This window comes from Anabrus simplex, chromosome 1 (assembly GCF_040414725.1).
Source record: "Anabrus simplex isolate iqAnaSimp1 chromosome 1, ASM4041472v1, whole genome shotgun sequence".
NCBI lineage: Eukaryota > Metazoa > Arthropoda > Insecta > Orthoptera > Tettigoniidae > Anabrus > Anabrus simplex.
In genome coordinates, this window is record NC_090265.1 from 1,116,377,231 (window position 1) to 1,116,404,209 (window position 26,979).

The 26,979-nt window shown below is 41.8% G+C and overlaps 1 protein-coding gene and 1 pseudogene across 3 annotated transcripts in view; both read left to right on the top strand.

Annotated features, from left to right (window-relative positions):
* The window catches only part of LOC136858188 (uncharacterized), a 37,177-nt pseudogene extending 12,139 nt beyond the window's left edge, over window positions 1-25,038 (top strand).
* Window positions 1-26,979, top strand: part of LOC136858075 (pleckstrin homology-like domain family B member 1) — an 871,560-nt gene that overhangs the window by 58,234 nt on the left and 786,347 nt on the right. The gene's annotated exons all lie outside the window — the stretch shown is intronic.

Consider the following 26,979-nt stretch of genomic DNA (forward strand, 5'->3'; position numbering starts at 1 on the left):
ATGTTGTGCCGCATGAGACTTCACCGGAATTGAAACCGCTCTTTAGGTGCAAAAAGACGACGACTAACTGACTACGCCAATAAGATCGGCAAAAAATTGTACAAAGCTCTGACCCTTCCAAAAATGCTTTTGTGATAGTAGGAAAATGCAAAGACGGGAGCCTTTGTGGGGGAGGAGAAAACGAATTGTTTGAAATAACGTTTGAGATATCACTTCTGAAGTAAATGAAGATATATGCAGGAGCTAAGGCTAGTCAGTCGGCAGTTGTTCCCCTGTAGGACGAGAAAGTGCAGAAGAAAGGCGGAAGCTGTAAGTGTCCACTCTAAAACCTGAAAGTTGAGCCGAAATTATTGGCCGTTCTCCGACTGTTTACTATGTAATGTATAGTCGGTGTCCGGTGACCAGGGCGTCTAGGACAATTGATGGTATCAGGATAGGAGGACTTCGTAGTTCCGCAAGACTGCCTACAATTCGAATATTTAGGTATTTTAAGTCAGACATATCCAGCAAGAATTATGTTCACATGGTGTGCCAGGAAAAGAGGAACGGCTCCTTACTGGTCTTCCGATCACTCCCGGCCGGGTCGGGGATTTTTAACTGCTAGGGAACTCGGTGTTTTATGTTTGTCTTAATGCATTTCTCTTCATTTACATACAACACATCAAACTACCACCCACCACAAGAACTCGCAATAGTGAATACCAGGAGAGACATCCGGTCGTAAATGTGAGCCAAATCCACAAATACCGACGCCAATGAATTGGGTTTACTAATAACAGAGCAGTCATAAGTAATTGTGGTTCGTTAGATTTCAAACGTTCGGTTCAGTACAGTCATGCTATCCACATATTAATCTGAGTCTCCAACTTCGCTTCCTGACCCTTTCAACAACACGACTTTGAATGTGACCTTATTTGTCCATAAGATTTTAAAAGTAAGGAAGATGTTCATGGTGAACAGAAAAGAGGTATTTATTTACTAATATATTTCGCTTTATGTATTTTGATTGGGAGTTCAGTCTCATATGCCTTCTTCAACTTACTTATCTCAACGCTGCCTTTCAAGGGAAATGTTCCACTGGATTCGTCTGCAATGTAAACAACGTCCTGTTTTTGTTTCTTGTGCTCAATTTGAGCATAAGATCTATCATATTCTTGTAAGAATGCCCTTGTGTTGGGTACATGTGACGAATGTAGGTGACTCTACCTTTTTGTGTCAAATGGCTGAAATATTTCACAACTGTGTTATTTCTGTTTTGTGCTACACACTCATCTGTAAGCACATAGTATTTTGATATTGATGTCAGTGAAGTTCGTTATGAAGAAGAAGATAACTTCATTGGGACTTTTCTTTCCGACTAACTCTATTTATGAAACATTGTATGGTCTCATCAGAAAAACGGTGTATTCTGGAATTGAAGAGCCACAGCAGTCTTTTGTAGAACATCTCGGTGATTGGGATGTGAGGGTAAGGAACATTCTGCATATAATCAAAGGCTATGGCTTTTGACATACAATGTTCATTCCCTCCTTTCCTTACTAACATTTCACATCCCTTCATCGCGTTAAAAATGTACTTAGCTACCTGACAATTTCCGTGCAGCGCTACACTCTTGTGCTGTTACGATGCTCAGATACGCAGTAGTCTTGTATGACTGGGTGACTTCGGTAACAACACAAGTCTTGCACTAACTGACATCATAGCAAAGGCTGAATGTTCGAAACATGTGTTGTTTTGTACATCATTGGTTAGAGCTCAGTGAGACGAATTCAGTGATATATATAACTCATATAGCGTCAAAAAATGAACTTGTGCAGTTATGATATTCACAGCTTTATATGCTTCTCTCTAACATTAAGAAAAGCTTTCGGTTGCACTCTTTCTGTGTCTCCTGTTTGAATTGCTCTTGTTTTTTTTGGTTCAGATAAGACCGTTGTAAGTAGTACAGTATGGTGATGTATTGCTCGGGTTTTGTTTTATGTGTGGTGACGTTGCGTAACGGTCGTTTATAACACCAGTGACACCAGTGTTCATGTGAGGCCTGCTTTGGGTGACTGAAACCACTCCAGAGAGTATTTATTTACTACAGTATTATACTATTAGAGTGTCTTCATATTTTCTGAGGAATTGCACGGTCGTTAATGATCCTGTTTTCGGAGAACTCTCTAAGCGCGTTTTATCTAAACAAATTAAAGAGATAAACGTAATTCTCCATTAGCTCATCGTTTATAATAGTGTGGAAAGTTATCCACTAACACAGAATAGGCTTCTTGTTTTCATTGTGTAAGAGTTCAGTAAACCTCGATCTCACACAAAAGAATTAAAAATGGCGGACAGTTATTCCTATCTCCTATCTACCCATTTTGATTTACAAATCTCGCTCTCAGTTTCTCGCATACCTACTCCATAGTCTCCTTTAAATCCTCGAACACCCTCCAGTCACTATCCTTTCTTAAAAATCTCCGCCTACAGAAATATCCATATAATGCAATCACGGAATTTGAATCCTGGAAGTTGGCGTGACGGAAGAAAAAAATCTTTGTGACATTGAACTTTTACAAGTTGCTAATCTCGTATGTTCTCTTACAAGTTTTAATTTATATAAAATAATTACAGTATAGGCTTACCTGTACAGATTAAAACAATTAGATTTTTGGTTGGAATCTAAGAAGTGACAGCACCGGAATGTTTGTTTCTGCAGAATTTTTCTACCGTCATGTTAGGTAAATGCTTTGAGAATTCTTTATTTCATATCCCTTGGCACCTATCCTGACTAGAAGCGTAAACAATAACAGTTGCTGACACATTCACACGCCACTGCAGCAGTAGCCCCGGCTTTCTTAATATACAGGCCGTACTGTAGAAAGCGCGCCAAGCCAATCACCTGATCAATTGAGGCGAGCTGAGCGTATGTTACAGATTGTACTTGTAAATGTAATCCATAAGGATTGGTGGCATTCTTAGGATAGCTGTGACCGTTGAGAGACAAACATTTATATTTAAGTATATTGCATGTTATTTCTTTAAATTTATCACATCAGGATTTACGTAAACAGCTGTTATTAAGATAATGAGACCTCGTAGTTTAGGTTAGGCATGGTATCTTCACGTGGTGAGTAATGTAAATTCAAGGGACGTAATACTTCTCGTGTAAATTATTCATTTAATTGTTATCGTATAACACGTTTTGTGGAAATATAATGTGTTACAAATTTAAATACAGTATGTGAAAATAGGCATTTGCCACAATGCTAAGAACTTGTGCGTACCACGGCGAAAATACAACTATACAAGTAAATAGACATTGATAGTTTCATTTTCTTCGTATGGGGGCAGGTTATCTTTATGAAAAACGAAAATCCCAACCGAAAAAATACCCGTTACGAAGAATAAAGGTGTATGTTTCACTCATTTTCCAGAGCTGATGATAAGTTCTGCTTTTGACTTTCTTGTTACACAGATTTACAGCAGAGCGTTTTATTGTTGATACAGAACAAGTATAAAAGTGGACAGTAACCAATGGAACCTATAAATGGTTATTTCTTGGGTTCGTAATGTTGAATACGCGCTGCCTTTTCTCCCCAAAATTAATGCGAGTAAAAGCCATTCTTCGGCAGTTTCCGTGAATGTGGGAAGTAACTAGTAGATCTGGCTGATCATTGCATAAATATTTGGGAGAAAATGGGCTATTCTAAAGAAAAAATGATACAGATGTTTGTATAGAAGAAAGGGTCTCAAGAAAGTCTTAGAAGGATAGTGCCAGAAGTCTCAACAACAACAACAACAACAACAACAACAAAAAGCCAAGAAAGCTACTGTATTTATGGCCATCTAGAGGTATGGAAGTAAAGTATATTATTGTACGTTTGTTGTCTCCGTATTTGTATTAATGCATAATAATTACTTTGTATTTGTTGGGTACATTGACGAGTAAAACACTGAAGCTTTGACCGCGTAGATCGCACTTCAAACCTACTTCTCCTAAAATTACATAGACCTGACTTACGAGTTATGATGCGATTACAAGTTTTAGTGATCACACCTGTAATAGTAATACAACATTTGTAAATATTTCATAATTACAAAAGGTACAGACGCATCATGTCCTTTGCATTACACGGGTCGGACGGAGGAAGCAGTTCGCCTCTTTGTGTGACGTCATCGGAGGTACAGTACGGCCTGTACATCACGAAGGCAGTGCAGTAGCTGCTACTGTAACAATGTAACTGAATTTTAAACCAGCTCATAAAAATGCAAACCTTTAGGTAAAAGATTGGAAGATTAATTAAAATGATAGGTTGCAGTTTTCTTGGTTTATTTAGCACAAGTCGTCTTCTTTTTCCTTCTTCTCGTACCGGTTATATACCCTGGTGAGGATGAGGTTGGGTATGTGTAGAACAAATGAGCTTGGCCTAATTTTACGACAGGATGCCCTTCCTGACGTCAACCCTGTGTGGAGGGTTGCTTCCAACCATTATGTGTTTCTGTAGTAGTTGGCACTGTCTTGTGTAAATGAAGAGACATGTACTGAGACAAATACAAACATCCAGCTGGGAAATTAACCAGGCGCGACTAAAAATCCAGCCAGGATTCAAACACAAGACAGTCTGAACCGAAGGCTGATACGCTGGCCATTCAATCAAGGAGCCAGATATTTTATAACACAAGTCAGTGACCATGAATTCCATAAAACACAAAATCTTCTCATCATCAACTTAAAAAGTCACTCGATCAAGTACACCACTAGATGCTTGAAGACGGAGTTGGGATGTGCATGGAAATCTGGTCAGAGGCATGCTTACTCGTTATCTGACTGGAAGAAACTATTACCAACTGTCAAAGTTTGTGAAGGCGCCTTCGCTATGTGACTGTCCAGAGCCTGGCCTATAACCATATGTAAGGAAATACTGTTACCAGCATCGAATCGCCTCATTTAACACGTGTTGTCTGTCAAGTCCTAGCATCTTGTTAGAGACCTACAGTGTGACCCCTCTCAAACTGTAGGTTACATCCGGGAGATATTGGGTTCGAGCTCCACTGTCAGCAGCCTTGAAGATGGTTTTCAGGGGTTTCCCATTTTCACACCAGGCAAATGCTGGGGCTGTACCTTAATGAAGTCCACGGACTATTCCTTCCCTTTCCTATCCCATCGTCGCCATAAGATCTATCTGTGTCGATGCGGCGTAAAGCAAGTTGTGATAATATAAATCAAACTGTAGGTTTTTATCTCCGTGCCCTAATCCAGTAGCGTAGCTAGGTTTGACAGATGGGGGTGGGGTTATAATTAGAAAATGATTATAGAACATAATGAAGGTGCGTGTGTGGTGCGCGCATGTATGGGTATCAGTATAAGGACACTGATACGAGTGAGTATGTTGATATTCAGATTGCAGTACACTACAAAATCTTACATTAAAATGCAGAACAATATTTATGATCAAGGTCAACAGTGTTACAGCAAATGGTGTGCTCAGATCTAAAATCCAACTTTCGAGGCTTCTTAGAAAATAGATTCCGGAGATCTGTTGGTTTTACAATGTTTTCTCTGTGAATGTTTAAAAGAGCCAACTCAGTGAGTCGACTTTCACTTGTTCATTGTCAGTTTCTGTTTATTTTCTTTTGTAAACATTCCATGGGAGGTGGGGTTCCTTGGCTACGCTCCTGTCTAATACTGTGTACACTTGAGTGTTCCATGACGTAATAACACGCGTCAGCACTGACGCTCCAGCCACTGCCTTCGTGATGTACAGGCCGTACTGTAGCTCGGATGACGTCACGCAAAGAGGCGAACAGTTTCCTCCGTCTGACCCGCGCAATGCAAACACATGATACGTATGTGGCTTCTAGTAAAGAAATATTCTCAAATGTTGTATCAATAGAACAGATAATAATAATGGCTTTTAGTGCCGGGAGTGTCCGAGGACAAGTTCGGCTCACCAGATGCAGGTCTTTTGATTAACGCCCGCAGGCGACCTGCACGCCGTGATGAAGATAAAATGATGATGATGACGACACATACACCCAGCCGCCGCGCCAGCGAAATTAACCAATGATGGTTAAAATTCCCGACCCTGCCGGGAATCGAACGTGGGACCCCTGTGACCAAAGGTCAGCACGCTAACCATTTAGCCATGAGCCGGACAATAGAACAGGTGAGATCATTTGACACCTGTAATCGTTTGATATCTCGTAAGTCAGGTGTAGATAATTTTTAGGAGAAGTAGTTTAAAATGTGATCAAAGTAATCAAATCATAACGATTGTATTACTCGTCCGTGTTCATGAAATGGATTCAGCCTTTATTGCACGTTCTCAATATTACGTAACCCAAGAAATAACACAAATGTAGGCTCACTTGGTCACTGATTATTTATGTTACTTTTACGATTGCACTTTATCAACAATAAAACGCACTGTCATAAATCTACATGACAAGAAGAAAGTCAAAAGCAGAACTCACCCTCAGCTTGGGAAATGTACTTCTGCATTCTTCGTAATACAGTAGTTACATTTTCGGTTAGGATTTTCGTCTTCCATAAGTTTCTCCTGCCCTCGTTGTTAAGAAATGAGAATATTGGTGTACAGTGTGTATCACTTGTATAGCTGGATATTCGTCGTGATACGCACAACTTTTTGGCACTGTGGCAATTTATTTAAATTATTAACATTATATGTCCACAAAAATGTGCTATACGGTAACGATTCAGTGAATAAATTCCATGAGAAGCATTACGTTCCTTGAATTTACATTACTCGCCGCATGAAAATAACACCTAACCTAAACTCTAAGGTATCATTATCTCAGTAAGAGCTGTTTATGTAAATTCTGATGTGATAAATTTAGAGAACAAGCATGCAATATACTAAAAAATAAACGTCTGTCTTCCAACAGTCGCAGTTATCCAAAGATTGTTCTCAATTACTATGTATTGCATTCACAAGTACAATTCATAACATTCATTTAGACCACCCTAATCGATCAGCTGATGGGTTTGGCGCGCTTCCTACAGTACGGCCTGTACTTCACGAAGGCCAACGCACTAGTATGCCGAGTTACATTACCTCTTTCGTCGCCGAAATCCTGTCTCGGGTTGGTGCGAGGTTAAACTAGTAGCAAAAGAGTTACGAAATACGATTATACTTGGGTGAAGCGGTGTTGGTGTCTGCAGGTAGAGGACAGCGTGGCGAGCAGCGGGCATGTCTGTGGACGGAGTAGTCATCACACGAGTCTCATTACGGTCAGCACAAGATGAATTTTAGAGAAGAATTTTGGAGAGTTACAAATAATGCAGAAAAATAACACGAATTCAGAATAGAATGTGTGTTGAACGTTCAGGGACTCAGCGACGTTAGAGCGAAAGGGAACACTGTCTCACCAAGGATCAGTCGGCTGATTAACTGAGCAGTCTTAGATTTACGTAAATAAACTGTAGTTCCTGGCATGATCGAATGTAATAATGATATTTTGAAAACGGAAGTACTAGTTAAATCTTGAATAGACTCTTTACTTGCACCACCACCATCATCATCATCATTAGCAGGAGTGTACTGAATATAGGACGTAATCGATGATGCATTTTCCCAGGTCTTTTGTAGAAAGGACATAATGCACTCGGCTGCGAAAGTGGACTACGGAGCTTTATTATTGTACCACCACCTGAAAGACGTGGATTCGATTTCCCATCAGGAAATTCCGAAATTTAGAAACGGTACCCTTTTAGATAGGTTTTTTTGCTATTGGCTTTACGTCGCACCGACGCAGATATGTCTTATGGCAACGACGGGACAGGAAATGGCTAGGAGTGGGAAGGAAGCGGCCGTGGCCTTAATTAATGTACAGCCCCAGCATTTACCTGGTGTGAAAATGGGAAACCACGGAAAACTATCTTCAGGGCTACCGACAGTGGGATTCGAACCTACTATCTCCCGAATACTGGATACTGGCCGCACGTAAGCGAATGCAGATATCGAGCTCGGTTTTTTAGATAGGCACATACAGTAGGTCTGATTGTGAGTTATCACATCAGCCTAGGAAAACGTGGATACAGGACAGCAGGCAGGGCATGACCCAAACAGGGTGATGTGCGTAGCCACTACCGAGAGGGTTGGTAGTGAGAGGGGGTAAGGTGACAGTCACGTGCGTTCAGCGAGTAAAAAATACTTCACTGTCCCCTCTCTCTGACGCTACGGTCAGCACATGGAGGTGCGCGGTGGTGAGAAAGAAGCTCCTTCGCTACCCTGCTTGTGTTTGGGTCATCTCTCACCTTGTGGTCTGTAGACTAATCCAGATTAATTCAAGGATAAATGACGGCCGGAAGAGCTAACCACTCTATCGATTTCACTTTTCTTCGATACTTACCAGCCTCTTTAAAAAACCCTCAGTACGAAGTTCCGGATAGTGGAACCGTTTACCTTCAACTCCTTCAGAAACCTTGGTGGCTTGTATAGAGGTAAGTTTGGTTTTCCTTTGTGCCATTGGTAGATGATGGATGAATGGATTGACGGACGTAAATAGACTTTGAAACATATGTCTTTTGTTTTCCTTTTCGAGTTTTACTATCAGTTTCTTATCACAGAATTGCATTGTCACACTGTTTTCGCTAATTACCATTTCACAGCAAAGAAGTAGTTTGGACACGGAAATTGTGACTAGTGTCTGTATTCTACGTGTTGTGGTAATTCTATTTTCTTTGTAAGCCTCGTCATTGGTTGCCTCTGATACAACCTTGTCTGAGGGGTCCCTCCTCCGTTTCCCGACTCAGATGGTCAGTCACGAATTTAAGGCTGAGTTGACAGTCTGGGACAGGGAACACTTAGCCTGATGACGACATTTGATGATGATGATGATGCTTGTTGTTTAAAGGGGTCTAACATCTAAGGTCATCGGCCCGAAGAGGACATTTGAGCAGCTATCTGCTCCGGAAATGTAGCAGGAACGTTAGGCAGTCCTGTTTCAAGGAAGGCAGGTATTTGTCGTACGCTTAAGCCTACAAGGCCTGTAACGAAGTGAGGTTAGCTTTAGTCATCTCATCACAGCTCAGTGCACAGATTGTTTTTGTGGTAAGAATATTAAGCATTATATTTTGACGTCCCTCCAGGTGATCACGACTTGTGAGGCCTCTGTCGTGCCATTCAAAACCAGATGAGACTGATTTTGCTTCCACTTACGTGCACCAAACTTTTATTATTAATTTATTTGGCTTTTGGTCCCATTAACCATACAGCCTGCAAACCGTTAAAAATTCACAAGTCATTCAGTAGTCTATATATACATATGACAGACACAAGAAAGAAATGACATAAATGGCAGACAGAAAATATCACCTGAAAGTCTCTTTCACTCCACAAACTCCTTGGATGTTCTGACATTTACAATTCTTTTTTTAATATTACTCAAATCAGTGCAAATGTCTGATAAAATAAGAGTGGTAAAATATACACATTATATATTTAAAACATTTTTAAAATTGGGCTAAAATGGCTTATACTCTCTGGTTGACACGAGAAAGAAGTGACATTCACTATCATGATTTGAACTTTTCTTTGTGCACCAAACTTCTCTATCTTCCTTGCTAGATTTCCCTAGGCTGATTATCCCAGTGTTTTGTCTCTTAAGATAACTATAATGACAATCACCATTCGAACTCCATTTGCTCAACCCTTCCTTTTTACAGATCTTGAAAGTCAAGGGAGACCTTGATATCATTCATAGACCTTTCTCTCTTCCCCATCCTTTTTAGCTGTTATCCTGCTAATTCGAGAGGACAACTTTTGCCTTGAGTTAATGTTTCGAGGGTTTTTTTAAATGGAGGAAATCTCTTGATGTTAGATTTCTTTTGAATCTAGGAATTATAGATCTAATAAAAATCTTTATTGCTGCCCGATATCGAACCTTCATCTTTCTGATCAGTAGGATACGGTATAATTGATAGATTCTGGTGACTTATAGATTTATGAGCAGATTTTAAGATACTGGACTATTTGTTTAAGGAGAGTTGGAACTTAAAAAAAAATTCAAAAGTTTTTCACCCCCCACCAAAGAAAAGAAAGAAAGAAAGAAAAGAAATAAAATTGAAATGTTCAGATTAAATTGATGAATCCTTTGTTAATAAACTGGTTCTTAAACACGTCTTTCCCTGTCTAGAAAGCCGAGAATAACGGCCGAGAGGATTCGTCGTGCTGACCACACGACATCTCGTAATCTGCAGGCCTTCAGGCTGAGCAGCGGTCGCTTGGTAGGCCAAGGCCCTTCAGGGCTGTAGTTCCATGGGGTTAGTGGTTAAACATGTTTTTGATGTTCATTAAGTTAAGGTTACAAATAAATACATTTTCACATGCTTCTCTTGAAACCTTTGCATGTCCAGAACTAAGTGACATAGAAGGCCCCGGCTTCCACGAATTCAATGCGAACGCTTCTTTCTTTACAGTGGCAGCATTGTCATAACTGGTATCACTGCCTGCAGTGTGATATTTGATTTATAATATTAAGTGTTAGGTTCTGCTGAATGTTCGTAATGAAATATAATGTGGTTTCTCACATATGTCATTGCCAATATAATATTGCTATATCTCATCAACTACTGATTGGATAATGTCACAATTTTCACCAATGCTTTAAGGGATGGTTATGAGCACAGAGTGAAATGATGCTGAAACTACTACAACATTTCTCATTGTATGGATTCGTCGTGCTGACCACACGACATCTCGTAATCTGCAGGCCTTCAGGCTGAGCAGCGGTCGCTTGGTAGGCCAAGGCCCTTCAGGGCTGTAGTTCCATGGGGTTAGTGGTTAAACATGTTTTTGATGTTCATTAAGTTAAGGTTACAAATAAATACATTTTCACATGCTTCTCTTGAAACCTTTGCATGTCCAGAACTAAGTGACATAGAAGGCCCCGGCTTCCACGAATTCAATGCGAACGCTTCTTTCTTTACAGTGGCAGCATTGTCATAACTGGTATCACTGCCTGCAGTGTGATATTTGATTTATAATATTAAGTGTTAGGTTCTGCTGAATGTTCGTAATGAAATATAATGTGGTTTCTCACATATGTCATTGCCAATATAATATTGCTATATCTCATCAACTACTGATTGGATAATATCACAATTTTCACCAATGCTTTAAGGGATGGTTATGAGCACAGAGTGAAATGATGCTGAAACTACTACAACATTTCTCATTGTATCTGCAATATTATTAAAGATGGACATTCATAACCTTTACTGTGTGGAATTAAAGGTTTACAAATTCTAATCCAATTACAGTTCACTGGATTTAAGCTTCCCGTTTGCTCTCAGCACTTTTTTTTAAAATGTGATATTCAAGGTCTTGTCGAAACATTTCATTACATAGGTACACATTCCTATGAAGTATTGGCACCACTGCGTCCAAATTTTTACGTCACTTTAGATATATTCATAGCTATAAGAAATTCTAGATTTTTTCTTTTTGATAACTATTTACTTCTTCAGTGATTAATGAAAATACCATTATAAAAATATAAATTTTAACAACATGATATTTAGGACGGGCCTTCATGGCCTGTACGGAGATTACCTTTTCTTTGCTGTCACAGTATCGTCATCAACGAGTGTCCAAAATGTCGTATCTGCAGTTAATTTTATCTTATACTCACTCGCCTCAGAGCGAGTCTTCATATTTTTCTTATTTATGAATTTTTATACAAATACTCACTTAGTGTATTTATTCTTGTTCAGAGAGGCACGCTTTTCAAAAGAAGAGTTTAAAATGTTCGAAATTTCGGTCCTATTCACGACCATCTGCCCTTAAAGACAATTAAACTAAGCTACGGAACCAACATCGTAGCAAAATATTTCTTAACACCCCAATTAGACTCATTTATCAGTTAGAATGTTCTAGGGAACCGAAGTGTCACCGAACGTTTCGCGGATAGTAGGTAGGTATGACTTTCCTTGTCACGGCTTGTCGTGACGTACTTACTGTCCGTCCTGGCTTGTCTCCGGCCCTTTGCAGTTTCTTCTTCTTCTTTTTTGCGTTATTACTGCTATGGATTTGAAAGTTTAAATAAAGGCTCTATGGATAGTTGCTGTAGAGATCATCCCGGAAACATTTTAAAGGCTTTGTACACCATTTTGCCCTGCTTTAAAAAAAAAAAAAAATTCTGATACCTGTCTTTCTACAGAAATTTCAGAGATGTGGAGACATGGGAAAGATAGGACATTCTAAATCCCCTTAATGTCACACTAACACTAGGAGACTTTCGGCGATAGTAAAGTGGTAGGAAAGGGCTAAGATTGGGAAGGTAGTGGTCGTGGATTTAATTAAGGTACAGCCCTAGCGTAAAAATTGGAATAAAGAAAAGTCATCTTCAAAGCTGCCGTCGGTGAGTTTGGAATCCACTACCTATAAATGGAGGCTTACAGATACGAGTGTTGGTAACGTCGTTACTTCTCTTGTGAACACCACTATAATTTAGCTGCTACAGCTGTGTTTGTTACGACAATGAGAATCAACAGGCAGACTGCCCATGTGGTGAGGTTTAGCCACGACGACAGCCGTTATCAGGTGACGCTGTTCGCCCGTGATTACGTCTCTTGGTAACGGTGAACAAACAACTTATACTCTGCACGCTCGCCATGTCTGCGAAACTCAGACATATTTTGCACATTCCCTTCATGAATATGAAAATAAGACTCGGCTTTATGGTGGCACTTTATGTGGGCATTTTACCTCCTTCGTTAAGATTGCGGGGATCGAATCGCGGAGCAACTGGTTGGCATTTACACATGCTCAAATAAGAGAGAGGTCAATAAATGTATAGGCATGATGAAAACTACTTCTCTCCAGTGGTTAATAGGATTACTTGTTGAAGAGAGATCAGGGGAGCGAAAGCATTATTGACTGCCTGCAGATTGTGGTTTAAAGTCTTATAGACCAATGGTCGAATAAATTCCCACCATTATAAATTATTAGTTTCATCGCTGAAACGAATGCGATCTAAACGTAGGCTACTTTTGGAAGCCGTAATGTTTAATGGTATTGGTGTTAATAACTAAAAGTACGATTTTCTTTATGAAAGATGAGTTGGTAATTTTAAAGTATCCTATATGGAATATGTTCCACATAGATCTAAGGGTGCATGGATGTTATGGACAAACTGAAAACATATTAATTGATCTGAACCTCTTTTTAATCTGAACTGTTCCTTCAGTAATAATAATAATAATAATAACAATAATAATCGTATGGCCTCAGCTACCGTGTGCAGACATTTCAATTTGACGCCATCTGGCTGTCTGCTCGTCAATTTCGACGTTCCGTTTTACTCCAGGCCCACTAGATGGCAGACCGAAACTCTCTTTGGCTTCTATGGCTGAGATTTAATTAATTTTGTCGGGTAAACACCAAATGTGTCACCAGAGATCTTTTACATACCGACATCGTACGACATGGAGTGTCGAATGGACTTTTTTCCGCCCTTCAAAAATCCGACTACCTCTGCCGCGTTTGAACCCGCTATCTTGGGATCCGGAGGCCGACACTGTACCACTGATCCACAGAGGCAGCTGTTCCTTCAGTGCTCGGTAATATTTTCATGACTTACTTTGGAGACTGTTGAAATTGTTTTACCAGTGATCATGCGACGAGAACTACTGTTCAACCAAGTTCATGGAGTGTCATTTTACCACTCCGATATACAGTATAAGAGAGTAATAATAATAATAATAATAATAATAATAATAATAATAATAATAATAATAATAATAATAATAATAATAATAATAATAATAATAATAATAATAATAATAATAATAATAATATTTGCTTTACGTCCCAGTTTTACGGTTTTCGGAGACGCCGAGGTGCCGGAATTTTGTCCCGCAGGAGTTCTTTTACGTGCCAGTAAATCTACCGACACGAGGCTGACGTATTTGAGCACCTTCCAATATCGCCGGACTGAGCCAGGACCGAACCTGCCAAGTTGGGTATAAGAGAGTAAATGAATATTTTGAATGTATCATTTATGGACAATAGTCAACTAAAATAAGTTGTGATTAGGACATAAACGTTAACTTACCATTTTCCTCTGTGCATCGGCAGTAGAATGTCGGCTTCTGGGTCCCGAGATCGCGGGTCAAACCCGGTGCGATTAGTGGATTTTTTGAAGGGTGAAAAAGTCTCTTCGGCACTCCATGCCGTCCCTCCTGTGAGTGAGAGCGTAGAAGGTATTTACGGTATACGCTGCCTGTTGTAAGAGACTAGGGGAGGGGAGGGGGGCTCTCATCTTAAGATAGGGGATGGTGACCACAGGATCCGTAGCGGGTTCTCACATTGCTTCCACTTGTACCAGGCTCACTGTCATTTTCTATCTGACCTCCCTTGATCCACTCTTGTCCTCTTCTGAACCCGACGGTATTAGGTTTGCGACCGAGCGAGTTGTCTGCGTGAAATGCGCCGCGTAGCTGTGAACTTGCATTCGGGAGGTGATGGATTCGAACCCACCACCAGCAGACCTGAACATGATTTTCATTGGTGTCCCATTTTCATTCCAGTACAAAAAGACAAGGACTTCCTTCATTAAGGCCACAAGACTGCTTCCTTCCCAGTCCTAGACCTTTCCTCTCCCGTCGTCGCCGAAAACCTGTCATAGTTATGCGAAGTTAAACCACTAAGAAGAAAAAAAAACTATTTGCGATGCTTTTGGGAGTCTTTTCGTGCCCTTCATGGAACTTCAATTTCTTTTGCCGATACCGGTATCTTCATTCTTCAGAAGATCAGAACTCTTCTTTTTTTCAGTGCTGTTTCGTGTTAAGAAGGTATCATTGCTTAGTTGCACTTTCCCTTAAAATAATTATCACTACCTCCACATACTATGCCGTACGATGTAAGCCTGAAATTCCAGGTGACCACAAGGGTCCAGAATACCAAATGAAGTGCTACTACGATCTTATCTTATTTATGATGTGAATTTAAAAGAATGGTTTGTAATCAATAAAAAATGTCTCAATAATTATCCAGGTACTCATATTTTTAAACCTATCATTAAGGATTAGTTCGTGGGGTACATTGAACTTTTAATCATAATAATGTCATTTGCTTTACGTCCCACTAAATACTTTTACTGTTTTCGGAGACGCCACGGTGCCGGAATTTTGTCCCGCAGGAGTTCTTTTACGCGCCAGTAACCCTACCGACACGTGGCTGACGTATTTGAGCACCTTCAAATACCCCCGGGCTGAGCCAGGATGGAACCTGCCAAGTTGGGGTCAGAAGGCCAGCGCCTCAACCGTCTGAGCCACTCAGCCCGGCATTCCTAACGCTAATCAGAGGGAAAATGAAAGAGGTCCGACCCTTTCAAGAATGTCGTTGAAAGAAAGAGAAGGGCCACAAAGTGTGTGAAAACGAAAGATTTCCTAGCCGTCGCATAGGCCTACCTAATAGCGTCCGGGTCGGATGAGGATAAGTGTTGACCAGCGGGGTGGATAGGAAAGAACAAAGTGAGTCTAGCACTAATAAGTAGAAGCAATTTATTTTTATTTTTACAAGTTGATTTACGTCGCACCGACACAGAGAGGTCTTATGGAGACGATGGGCCCGCCCCTGTGGTGTAGTGGTTAGTGTGATTAGCTGCCACCCCTGAAGGCCCGGGTTCGATTCCCGGCTCTGCCACGAAATTCGGAAAGTGGTACGAGGGCTGGAACGGGGTCCACTTAACCTCGGGAGGTCGACTGAGTAGAGGTGGGTTTGATTCCCACCTCAGCCATCCTGGAAATGGTTTTCCGTGGTTTCCCACTTCTCCTTTAGGAAAATGCCGGGATGGTACCTAACTTAAGGCCACGGCCGCTTCCTTTCCTCTTCCTTGTCTATCCCTTCCAATCTTCCAATCCCCCGCGAGGCCTCTTTTCAGCATAACAGTTGAGGCCGCCTGGGCGAGGTACTGGTCATCCTCCCCAGTTGTATCCCCAGACCCAGAGTCTGAAGCTCCTGGACACCGCCCTTGAGGCGGTAGAGGTGGGATCCCTCGCGGAGTCCGAGGGAAAAACCGACCCTGGAGGGTGAACAGATAAAGAAGAAGAAAAAAAAATTGAAATTGCAGTTATAAATACAAACTCACTGTAAACAGTTATACGATATTAATAAAACACCACCACTTGGTAGTTGATATTTGGAATAAGTGGAAGTCAGATAATAACATTTTTTAATGCTATTTATTCGGGGCGTCGACCTAAGAATATCTTTTGTCCCTACTTTGCACCATATGTTGTTAACCTGCGTGTATTTGGAAATGGCGGAAGTGTAAAGTGTTGAATGTGAGGAAAAGAACATTAAGGACGACACAAATACCAAGTCCCCAAACCAGGGATATTAATCATTTACAGTTAAAAAACCCTGACCCGGCCGGACATCAACCCGGGGCCGCCGGGTGACAGGCGGACGCGTTGCCCCCTGCATCGTGGGGCCGGACCAGGTAATAACATAGTATAAATGAAACTTTTCATGCCGGGCTGAGTGGTTCAGACGGTTAAGGCGCTGGCCTTCTAACCCAACTTGGCAGGTTCGATCCTGGCTCAGTCCGGTGGTATTTGAAGGTGCTCAAATACGACAGCCCCATGTCGGTAGATTTACTGGCACGTTAAAGAACTCCTGCGGGACTAAATTCCGGCACCTCGGCGTCTCCGAAGACCTTAAAAAGTAGTTAGTGGGACGTAAAGCAAATAACATTATTATTATTATTATTATTATTATTATTATTATGAAACTTTTCATTGACATTTTTGTGTCGACAGTGGCGTTTGAACCCACTGTCTCCGAAAATACTGGACACTGACCGCACTTAAGCGACTGTAGCTATTGAGGTCGGTGGAAGCAATATGAGACTCAGCCAGAGGATTTGTGATCGCCATCCCTCACTCCTAAGTTAAGAGACCTTGGGGGTTACCTCTTTCAGTGGCATCTTACGACAAGCAGGGCATACCGTGGATATATTCTATTACCCCCACCCACTCGGGATGAGGAGGTACAAATCATAAAGCTGCCACGGTGAGATCATATTGTCTACTGCACATCACCGGTTAGCATTTAGAAAACACAATTTGAATCAGTTCTCTCACTTCACAGTTAAGTCAAAACTAATCTCCAGTTTTCATTTGAGGAAGACGTTCGTGTGTTGTGATGCTGCTAGGTTGCTTGCAGTCGGTTATTGTGTTATCGGCTCGCGTAACACAGGCACGACCTGCTCGCCCTCTGGTATGCAGGCAGCGTGGGTTTCTTTCAAACACCGAGGCTTGTTTGTACAGTACTTTCTGTACGCGAGGACGTGGCAACAGCACTACTTCACAACACAAGACTGAAAGACCAATGGCAGAAACCAAATGTTAACAGATAAATAGATATTGTATAACAATTAAACGACACAAACATGTCAATGAAAAGTTTTATTTGTAATATTTTATTATCTGACTTCCTCTTATTCCATATATCAACTACCAAGGGGTTGGTTTATTAATATCGTATAACTGTTTACAATGAGTTTTTTTTATAACTGCAATTTCAATGTTATTCGAATCGTCTTTGTTCTTTTTTTTCTTTGAAAGTTGCTTTACGTCGCCCCGACACAGGTAGGTCTTATGGCGACGAGGTGACAGGAAAGTGGGAAGGAAGCGGCCGTGGCCTTAACAACGGTGCACTACCTCCCGAATACTGGATACTGGCCGCACGTAAGCGACTGCAGCTATCGAGGTCGGTCGTTTTAGTTCTTAACCCGAAGATTGGTTGGACAGCAATTCTCCACTCTTCTCTGTTCTCTGTTGGTCTCTTCACTTCCTCTTTTATGCCTTCTCCTACATCGTCTCTGATGTCTTCCTCTCTTGCCTTGCATCATTACTTCCATTGCATTAACTATTGTACTTGTAGTGATGACCAATTATTAGTCTCTTCTTATCCTTACCGTTGTTAGTAGAAGAGTAAGCTGACCAATTTTTCTTTTTCTTCTTTATCTGTTTACCCTCCAGGGTCAGTTTTTCCCTCGGACTCAGCGAGGGATCCCACCTCTACCGCTTCAAGGGCAGAGTCCTGGAGCACCAGACTCTGGGTCGGCATACAACTGGGGAGGATGACCAGTACCTCGCCCAGGCGGCCTCACCTGCTATGCTGAACAGGGGCCTTGCGGGGGGATGGGAAGATTGGAAGGGATAGATAAGGAAGAGGGAAGGAAGCGGCTGTGGCCTGAAAGAAGTGGGAAACCACGGAAATCCACTTCCAGGATGGCTGAGGTGGGAATCGAACCCACCTCTACTCATTTGATCTCCCGAGACTGAGTGGACCCCGTTCCAGCCCTCGTACCACTTTTCAAATTGCGTGGCAGAGCCGGGAATCGAACCCGGGCCTCCGGGGGTGGCAGCTAATCACACTAACCACTACACCACAGAGGCGGACGAAGAATTTTTCTTTAGACAATTATTATTTCCCCCCAAAATGTTTAAAATGCGCCAATAGATGAACGAAATATGTAACATATAAACAGGCTGATTTGCTTTACTTAGCACCGACACAGATAGATCTTATGGCAACGATAGGATAGCAAAGGGCTAGGAGTCAAGTAATCCAAGAGAATTGAATGTCATATTGGGGATACAAAGTTGGAATAGGTAGATAATTTCAAGTATTTAGGATGTGTATAGTAAATGAGATTGAATCAAGGTGCAGTAAAGTTAATGCAGTGAGCTCCGAGTTGCGATCAACAGTATTCTGTAAGAAGGAAGACGACTCCCGGACGAAAATATCTTTATATCGGTCTGTTTTCAGACCAAACTTGCTTTACGGGAGTGAAAACTGGGTGGACTCAGGATATCTTATTTATAAGTTAGAAATAACAGAGGCTGGGCTGAGTGGCTCAGACGGTTGAGGCGCTGGCCTTCTGACCCCAACTTGGCAGGTTCGATCCTGGCTCAGTCCGGTGGTATTTTAAGGTGCTCAAATACGTCAGCCTTGTGTCGGTAGATTTACTGGCATGTAAAAGAACTCCTGCGGGACTAAATTCCGGCACCTCGGCGTCTCCGAAAAAAGAGAAGTTAGTGCGACGTAAAGCAAATTGCATTATTATTAGAAATAACAGACATGAAAGTAGCGAGAATGATTGCTGGTACAAACAGGTGGTAGGTAACAATGGCAGGAGGGTACTCGGAATGAGGATATATAGGCTAAGTTAGGAATTAACTCGATGGATGAAGCTGTACGCATAAACCGGCTTCGGTGGTGGTGTCATGTGAGGCGAGTGTTTGAGGACAGGTAAAAGAAGTAGAGGTCCACCTCTGTTGTGTAGTGGTTAGTGTGATTAGCTGCCATCCCCGAAGGTCCGAGTTCGATTCCCTGCTCTGCCACGAAAATTTAAAAAGTGGTACGAGAGCTGGAACGGGATCCACTCAGCCTCGGCAGGTCAAATGAGTAGAGGTGGGTTCGATTCCAACCTCAGCCATCCTGGAAGTGGTTTTCCGTGGTTTCCCACTTCTACTCCAGACAAATGCCGGGATGGTACCTAACTTAACCCTCTACTGCCCAAATTATTTTGTTGTGTTTTAAAAAATTTTCTCTGCCATATACTAAGTAAATATGTTGTAAACTACACATAAATGCAGTTTTTATTGAGTTTTCATTTTTGATTTTCAAAAATTAGGTTTGTGACTTCCAGGTCACACCGGGCAGTAATGTTCTGATATGTGAAAATTGACTAATTTATAAAATAACAGTCTCACAAAATAATCAAGATGCTTACCTTTGGTTTCTATATTTTTTATGCATATAATTTGTTATTAATAACACAAAACATAATTGTAAAACTAGCTATCCGCCATGTGCCTGGGAAATGCTCCCAACCATACATTTGGCGCTTCCTGGTGGCTTATGCATGTAACTATTAAACTATAAACAGTTGAAAATCACACAGCCATACTGTAACTTGAAAGTTACACTGGGAAGTAGTGGCTCAATTGCATTCTAACAGTAGAAAATGTGTACAGAATGATGTGTGACTTCAAAGTCACATTGGGCAGTAGAGGGTTAAGGCCACGGCCACTTCCTTCCCTCTTCCTTGTCTATACCTTCTAATCTCCCCATCTTCCCACCACAAGGCCCCTGTTCAGCATAGCAGGTGAGGCCGCCTGGGCGAGGCACTGGTCATCCTCTCCAGTTGTATCCCCCGACCCAACCTCTCACCCTCCAGGACACTGCCCTTGAGGCGGTAGAGGTGGGATCCTTCGCTGAGTCTGAGGGAAAAACCAACCCTAGATGGTAAGCAGATTAAGAAAGAAAGAAAGAAAGAAAGAAAGAAAGAAAGAAAGAAAGAAAGAAAGAAAGAAAGAAAGAAAGAAAAGAAATAGAGAGATCACGACGGCGATGGTTAGACTCGGTTTCTAACGATCAAAATATAAGAGGTATACAACTAAACGAGGCCACAGAAGCAGTTACAAATACAGGATTGTGGCGGCGTTTCTATATTCACAGAGGTTTGCAGACTAAACGCTCAAAGGCATAACGGTCTATAATTATGATGTATGTATGCTTTACGTCGCACCCATACAGATAGGTTTTATGGCGACGAAGTGATAGGAAAGGGCTTGGAGTGGGAAGGAAGCGGCCACGGCCTTATTTAAAGTACAGTCCCAGCATTTACCAGCCGTGAAATTGGAAAACACGGAAAACCATTTTCAGGGCTGCTGACAGTGGGTTTCGAAGCTACTATCTCCCGAAAGCAAGCTCACAGCTGCGCGGTCCTAACCCCACGGCCAACTTACTCAGTAATACAACTTATACTGAGAGAGCATAAGTTCCTGACGAACATTTTTTGAAGGAAAAGTACTGGGACAGAGAGGCAGAGAAAGACCCAGAAAATCATAGTTCAAAGACCTGAAGAACATGAAGAAGTACAAGAACTACAAGAAAGTGAAGAGAGAAGAATGGTTGTAGCGGCGGGGGTTTGTCTTTATTACATGATAACGATGATGATGATGATGATATACAAATTGAATCAAACGTAGAATACAATTGTTCTAAAATAATTATCAATTCAAGAATGTAAAAAATGGCGTCAAATGTTCTTGTGGGATAATCAAACGATCTTAAGTATGTCTTACATGTCTCTCGACCATGGCCATCCTTCATTTATTGCTAATTTCAGATGACCACCAGTTATAAGACATAGTTTGCACGGTTGCTAGGTTACACTACCGTCACACATTTTTTTACATGATACTATTTTATTACATAAATTTCGGGTGACCCCCAGCTAGTTAAGACATATTTATGTCAAAAAAATATTCCTCCCGAGGAAATAGTACACCAGGCACACATCCCCATGACACTAGCAGCATTCCCTGGTTTATGGTAACTATGACCACGGCGAAGCACGCGCTGTTCATGGGTCTAACACTGTCCGTTTTGAATAAATAACCGAGCGAGTTGGCCGTGCGGTTAGGGGCGCGCAGCTGTGAGCTTGCATCCGGGAGATAGTGGGTTCGAGCCGCACGGTAGGCAGCCCTGAAGATGGCTTTCCGTGGTTTCCCATTTTCACACCAGGCAATGCTGGGGCTGTACCTTAATTAAAGCCACTGCCGCTTCCTTCCCACTCCTAAGCCTTTCCTATCCCATTGTCGCCATAAGACCTATCTGTGTCGGTGCGACGTAAAACAAATTGTAAAATGTAAAAAAATGAACAAGTTGGTCCTCCAAAAAAGAGACGTATTCTGCGTTAAAAGAGTGACTATTGTTGTTGCTTTTTGTTAATATCAATAGCTCGGCTAGAGTAATGTTCGTGGTGATTGCTGTTTCGCCCGGCTCCTTGGCTGAATGGTCAGCGTACTGGTCTTCTGTTCGATTCACTGCCGAGCCACAGTTAATTCATCTGGCTCGGGGAGTGAGTGTTATTTTCAATTCACTCCTCTCATACACACGCAACACACCGTAATACGAACCACCATAGAAAGACACATTAGTGAATGCCTCCTTCCACATAGGGTTGGAGCCAGGAAGGTCTTCCGGCCATAAAAGGATTGAACCAAATCCATATCAAGTGCCGACCGCAGTAAATTGAAAAAAAAAAAAAAAAGCAGGAAGAAGGGAAGTGGCGATTATTGTTAAAAACAACCTGATTTTCTGCTGTTACGAATATCATGAACAGCAGAGGGGAGAGCTCCGACTTTCTGAAAAATGAAGGTAACGGTTACAGAAGGGGAAAAGCTATGAACAGTGGAGGAAAGATACGAGACTCCTTAATATTGCGCTAGGCAGGAAGAGAATTAGAGTTAACCAAAGGAGGTCGAAGGAGCCTGATACTAGCAACTGGAGGCGATGCCAGACTCAGGTGGGGACTAGCGATTGCTCTTCTCACGTCTCTCTAACTTGCTAGTCAGCACCAGTCTGTAGACGTTTTTAAGCAAGACTTTCCATCCCACATACTACTGTTTTTTTCTAATAAACCTATGTAGGTGAAACCTAAATTCATCACTGTATGATAGAGCAATGCAGTCCAGCTCCATGGCTAAATGGTTAGCGTGCTGGCCTTTGCTCATAGGGGTCCCGGCTTTGATTCCGGGCAGGCTCGGGAATGTTAACCATAATTGGTTAATTTCGCTGACACAGGGGCTGGGTGTATGTATCGTCTTCATCATCATTTCATCCTCATCACGACGCGCAGGTCACCTACGGAAGTCAAATCAAAAGACCTCTGTCTGGCAGTCAAACTTGTCCTCGGACACTCCCGCCACTAAAAGGCATACGCCATTTCAATTTCAGAGCAATGCACCAGCCCTGTGGTATAGGAGTAACGTGTCTGCTTCATAACCAGAGGTCTCCGTATCGATCCCGATCTTTAATTCTGAATTGAGGGCTTGAAAGAGGTTCATTCAATCTCATGAAATCAAAGAAGAAGGTACCTAGGAGTCATTGGAGCTCGTCAAGTAATTCAAACAATACTTCTGAAGATGTCATCACGGTGACCACGTACACCCCAATATCTGGATGCCACCTGGCTAGGCAGCAGACCTGACAGTAGGTCAAGGCTCTTAATTAGCTGCATGTGTCACTGTTTTTGGTTTGGTATGAGAGAGTAACAAACGACCTCTCTATTTATTAAAATTATGGTGACATTTTCGAGTGATCCAATTCCCTTCAAGGAATTGTGTTGCTTGTTGTGAACATTGCCGTTCTGGTTTAAAGATTAAGGGTATCTCTCTGCTGTCCAGTTGGTTTGGAGTTATGACCTTTCCTCGGATATTTTCTTAGACATTCGGTTTCTTGAGTATATTTGAACAACCGTCTGATATAAGAGGTGCAGACATCATTGTAGGAAATAACATTTGATATTTAGTTTCTTGAGTATATTTGAGCAACCGTCTGGTATAAGAGGTGCAGACATCGCTATTGGTAATAACATTTTGGACGTGAGATACCTACACAGTTCTGATCAGAGGAGGGCAGCCATCAGTTGTTACACAGAAGCCAGAGAAATGGGAAAGGACTAGTTTATGATCCCGTTCATTTGAGGTCGAAATGTACTTTAGTAATTTACTACAGTCTACAGTGCATATGTTTACTGAAACATCGTTATTCAGGGTGTTTCAAAAAAGGACTTTACAACTTTGACAGCTCATAGTTATTTATTCATTTCAGCTACAGGCATAGTTTTAGTGTCATCTTGACTGACAATAGATCAAGTGGTACGCTAGTACAGAATCGAGCCACTGCAAGCGCTAGCGGCAGTTGCAGCAAAGATGGCTGCCTTCACCGGTCCCGAGCGCGCTCGCTGTGTGTTTTGGTTTGAAGAATCGAAGTCGGCGACAAGTTAGTGTGCTACGTAATTTTCGTACAAAGTATGGTAAATATCCTCCCGGTAGGTCTACTATTTCTGAGTGGCATAAGTGCTTTATTGAAACTGGATGTTCGGTAAGCCATAAGAACCAAGCTCGATAGCTGCAGTCGCTTAAGTGCGGCCATTATCCAGTATTCGGGAGATAGTATGTTCGAACCCCACTGTCGGCAGCCCTGAAGATGGTTTTCCGTGGTTTCCCATTTTCACACCAGGCAAATGCTGGGGCTGTACCTTAATTAAGGCCACGGCCGCTTCCTTCCCACTCCTAGCCCTTCCTTGTCCCATCGTTGCCATAAAACCTATCTGTGTCGGTGCGACGTAAAGCAACTAGCAAAGAAAAGCCGTAAGAAATCCTCAGGTCGTCCACGTACGTTTGACGATGTCGTAGAGCAAGTGAGACAACGCTTTGAGCACAGTCCTCGAAAATCGACACGGCGTGCTTCTCGAGAGCTGGGCGTCGCACATACGACTATTTGGCGTGTGTTGAGAAAACGGTTTCATCTTAAACCATACAAGTTCACAATGGCACAGCAACTAAAAGACACTGATAAGTTTGCTCGTAAGGACTTTTGTGTGGACATGTTACATCGGTTGGAAGAAGATGAACATTTCATTGGAATATCTTTAGCGATGAGGCAACTTTCCGCTTAAGTGGTAAAGTTAATAGACACAACTGTAGGATCTGGGGCAGTGAAAATCCAGTGAAAGTGCTAGAACATGAACGTGATAGCCCAAAATTGAACGTGTTTTGTGCATTGAGCAAGAACAAAGTTTACGCGCCTTTCTTCTTCAGTGAGAAAACTATCAACGGAATAGTGTACTTAGATATGCTGGAAAACTTTTTAATCCCGCAGATTGATGCTGATGGGCAAGAACTCAGCATACACTTCATGCAAAATGGCGCACCGCCACACTTCCTCTCCGACGTCCGAGATTTCCTGAATGTACGCTTTCCGGGTAAGTGGATTGGACGAGGTGCACCATTTGCATGGCCTCCACGCTCACCAGACCTGACGCCTCTTGACTTTTTCTTGTGGGGTTTCGTCAAGGATACAGTGTTTGTTCCACCCTTACCGGCTTCTCTACCAGAACTCAGACGTAGAATCTGCATCGCAATTGAACGAGTCACGCCTGACATGCTGCAGCGAGTTTGGCAAGAAATCGACTTCAGATAGGGTGTGTGCCTCATGACCGATGGACGTCACATTCAACCTGTTTAGGTAAAACTTGATCTATTGTCAGTCAAGATGACACCAAAACCATTTCTGTAAGTATAATGAATAAATAACTATGAGCTGTCAGAGTTGTAAAGTCCTTTTTGAAACACTCTGTATAGTGGAGTAATTTCTCAACGTGGAGCGTTAGCTTTGCGTGCTGTTCGTCTTTGTGTTGCGTGTTGCATGAACTGTGAAAAATAACCGAGAGGAATTAGGTATCAATTTTGCAACAAAAGTAAGAAGAAATCGATCAGATACCAGCCTGCTTGTATACATGTTCTTCTGCATGTTAGTCAGACACGTTTTAGCGCTATTCGTCTTTCTTCACGATGATGAACTGGAATTTGACATTACAACCATACAATTCAGTTTGGTAGCCAAAGTTGTATAGCTCTGTTCCTGTTAGAAATAACAAAGAGGTAACCACCTAGGTGGTCGTTATGATGGAACTTACTTGGTATACACAGCTTTCGAGGTGAGTCTAATATTAATCAGTTATTTCCTCTCTTACGTTCTTCATCTCTGACCTCTCGAGATAAGGCACTGTTCTCTTCCGAAACCCAAATTATTGTGACTGCGTAGGTACTTACATTCCAGCTACACATGCCATTAGATATCATTCACACGCAACAAATACAACGGGCTCTTCCGTACGGGTTGTGTAAGCTATGAGCTGAATGAATACTCACTACCACAGGTCTCTCTTTTGCGTTCGCTTCTGTGGCCTAGGGGTTTACACAATAGCTTTCAGCCCACAAATTTATGACTAATATGATTATCGAGTGGATAAGTGAATTAATATCTTACCCTTGGTCACGCTAGAACTGGATTTTCTGGTTTCCCCACGACGAATGTTAGGATGGTATTTAACATAGAAACCTTGGCAGCTTCCTTCCCAGATCTAGTTCTGATTATTACAAATACACACACCAGTAACCCTTTACAGTTCAAATTACTCCGAGTGACGGAAAAATATACTCTTTAGAAAAGAAGAAAAAAAAAGAAACGAAAATGTCCATATTATTTAGTATTACCAGACTTCCTCGCGTTGAAATATGAGTGACGCCATATGGTTTCACTAGCAAGATACCCGTGCTTCGCTACGGTATTATACTGAAATTTATAATTGAATGCTTATTGTTTTAGATATATAATCCGCCGAAATTCGCGATCTGACTCGTTCTCTGCGAGAATCCACCAAAATTCCCGATCTATTATTTTACGGCACGTTTCCTCCCATTTTTAAATCTTCCTTTCCAGCAATCGATTTCGTACTTCCCGGGTTAGGCTCAGGTATTCCTCCAGGTCAGTTGGGTCCGTAAATCTTTGCCATCTTTTCCTATAATATTTTTAATACGGATATAATCCTTCAGGAGATCCGGCGTGCTGTCATACTGGGTGCCTTGGCGGCACTGAACCCGCGACCGGACTGCATTCTTAGTCATTACCCCTCCAGGAGCCGTTTCCATCGCGGTCCGCAATTTGACGACGGTCCGGATTATTATTATTATTATTATTATTATTATTATTATTACTATTATGTGTTGCTGGAATGGCTGATGACAGGGAAAACCGGAGTATCCGGAGAAAAACCTGTCCCGCCTCCGTTTTGTCCAGCACGAATGCCACATGGAGTGACCGGGATTTGAACCACGGAACCCAGCTGTGAGAGGCCGGCGCGCTGCCGCCTGAGCAACGGAGGATCCTTATAAGTACATTAATAACAGTAAAATCAATTGGTCGCACCTCCTTCTACACCCCACCGCCGTTAAGTTTATTTACAGCCACCCCCCTCCCCCTCGAAAAAGAATTAAAAGGATGCTTGTTTCTTTATGTTTAAGGGAGATTCTAAACACCAATGTTCACGTCTATTACCTTCAGTTTTGAGATATAAGTATCCACATAAAAATAATTT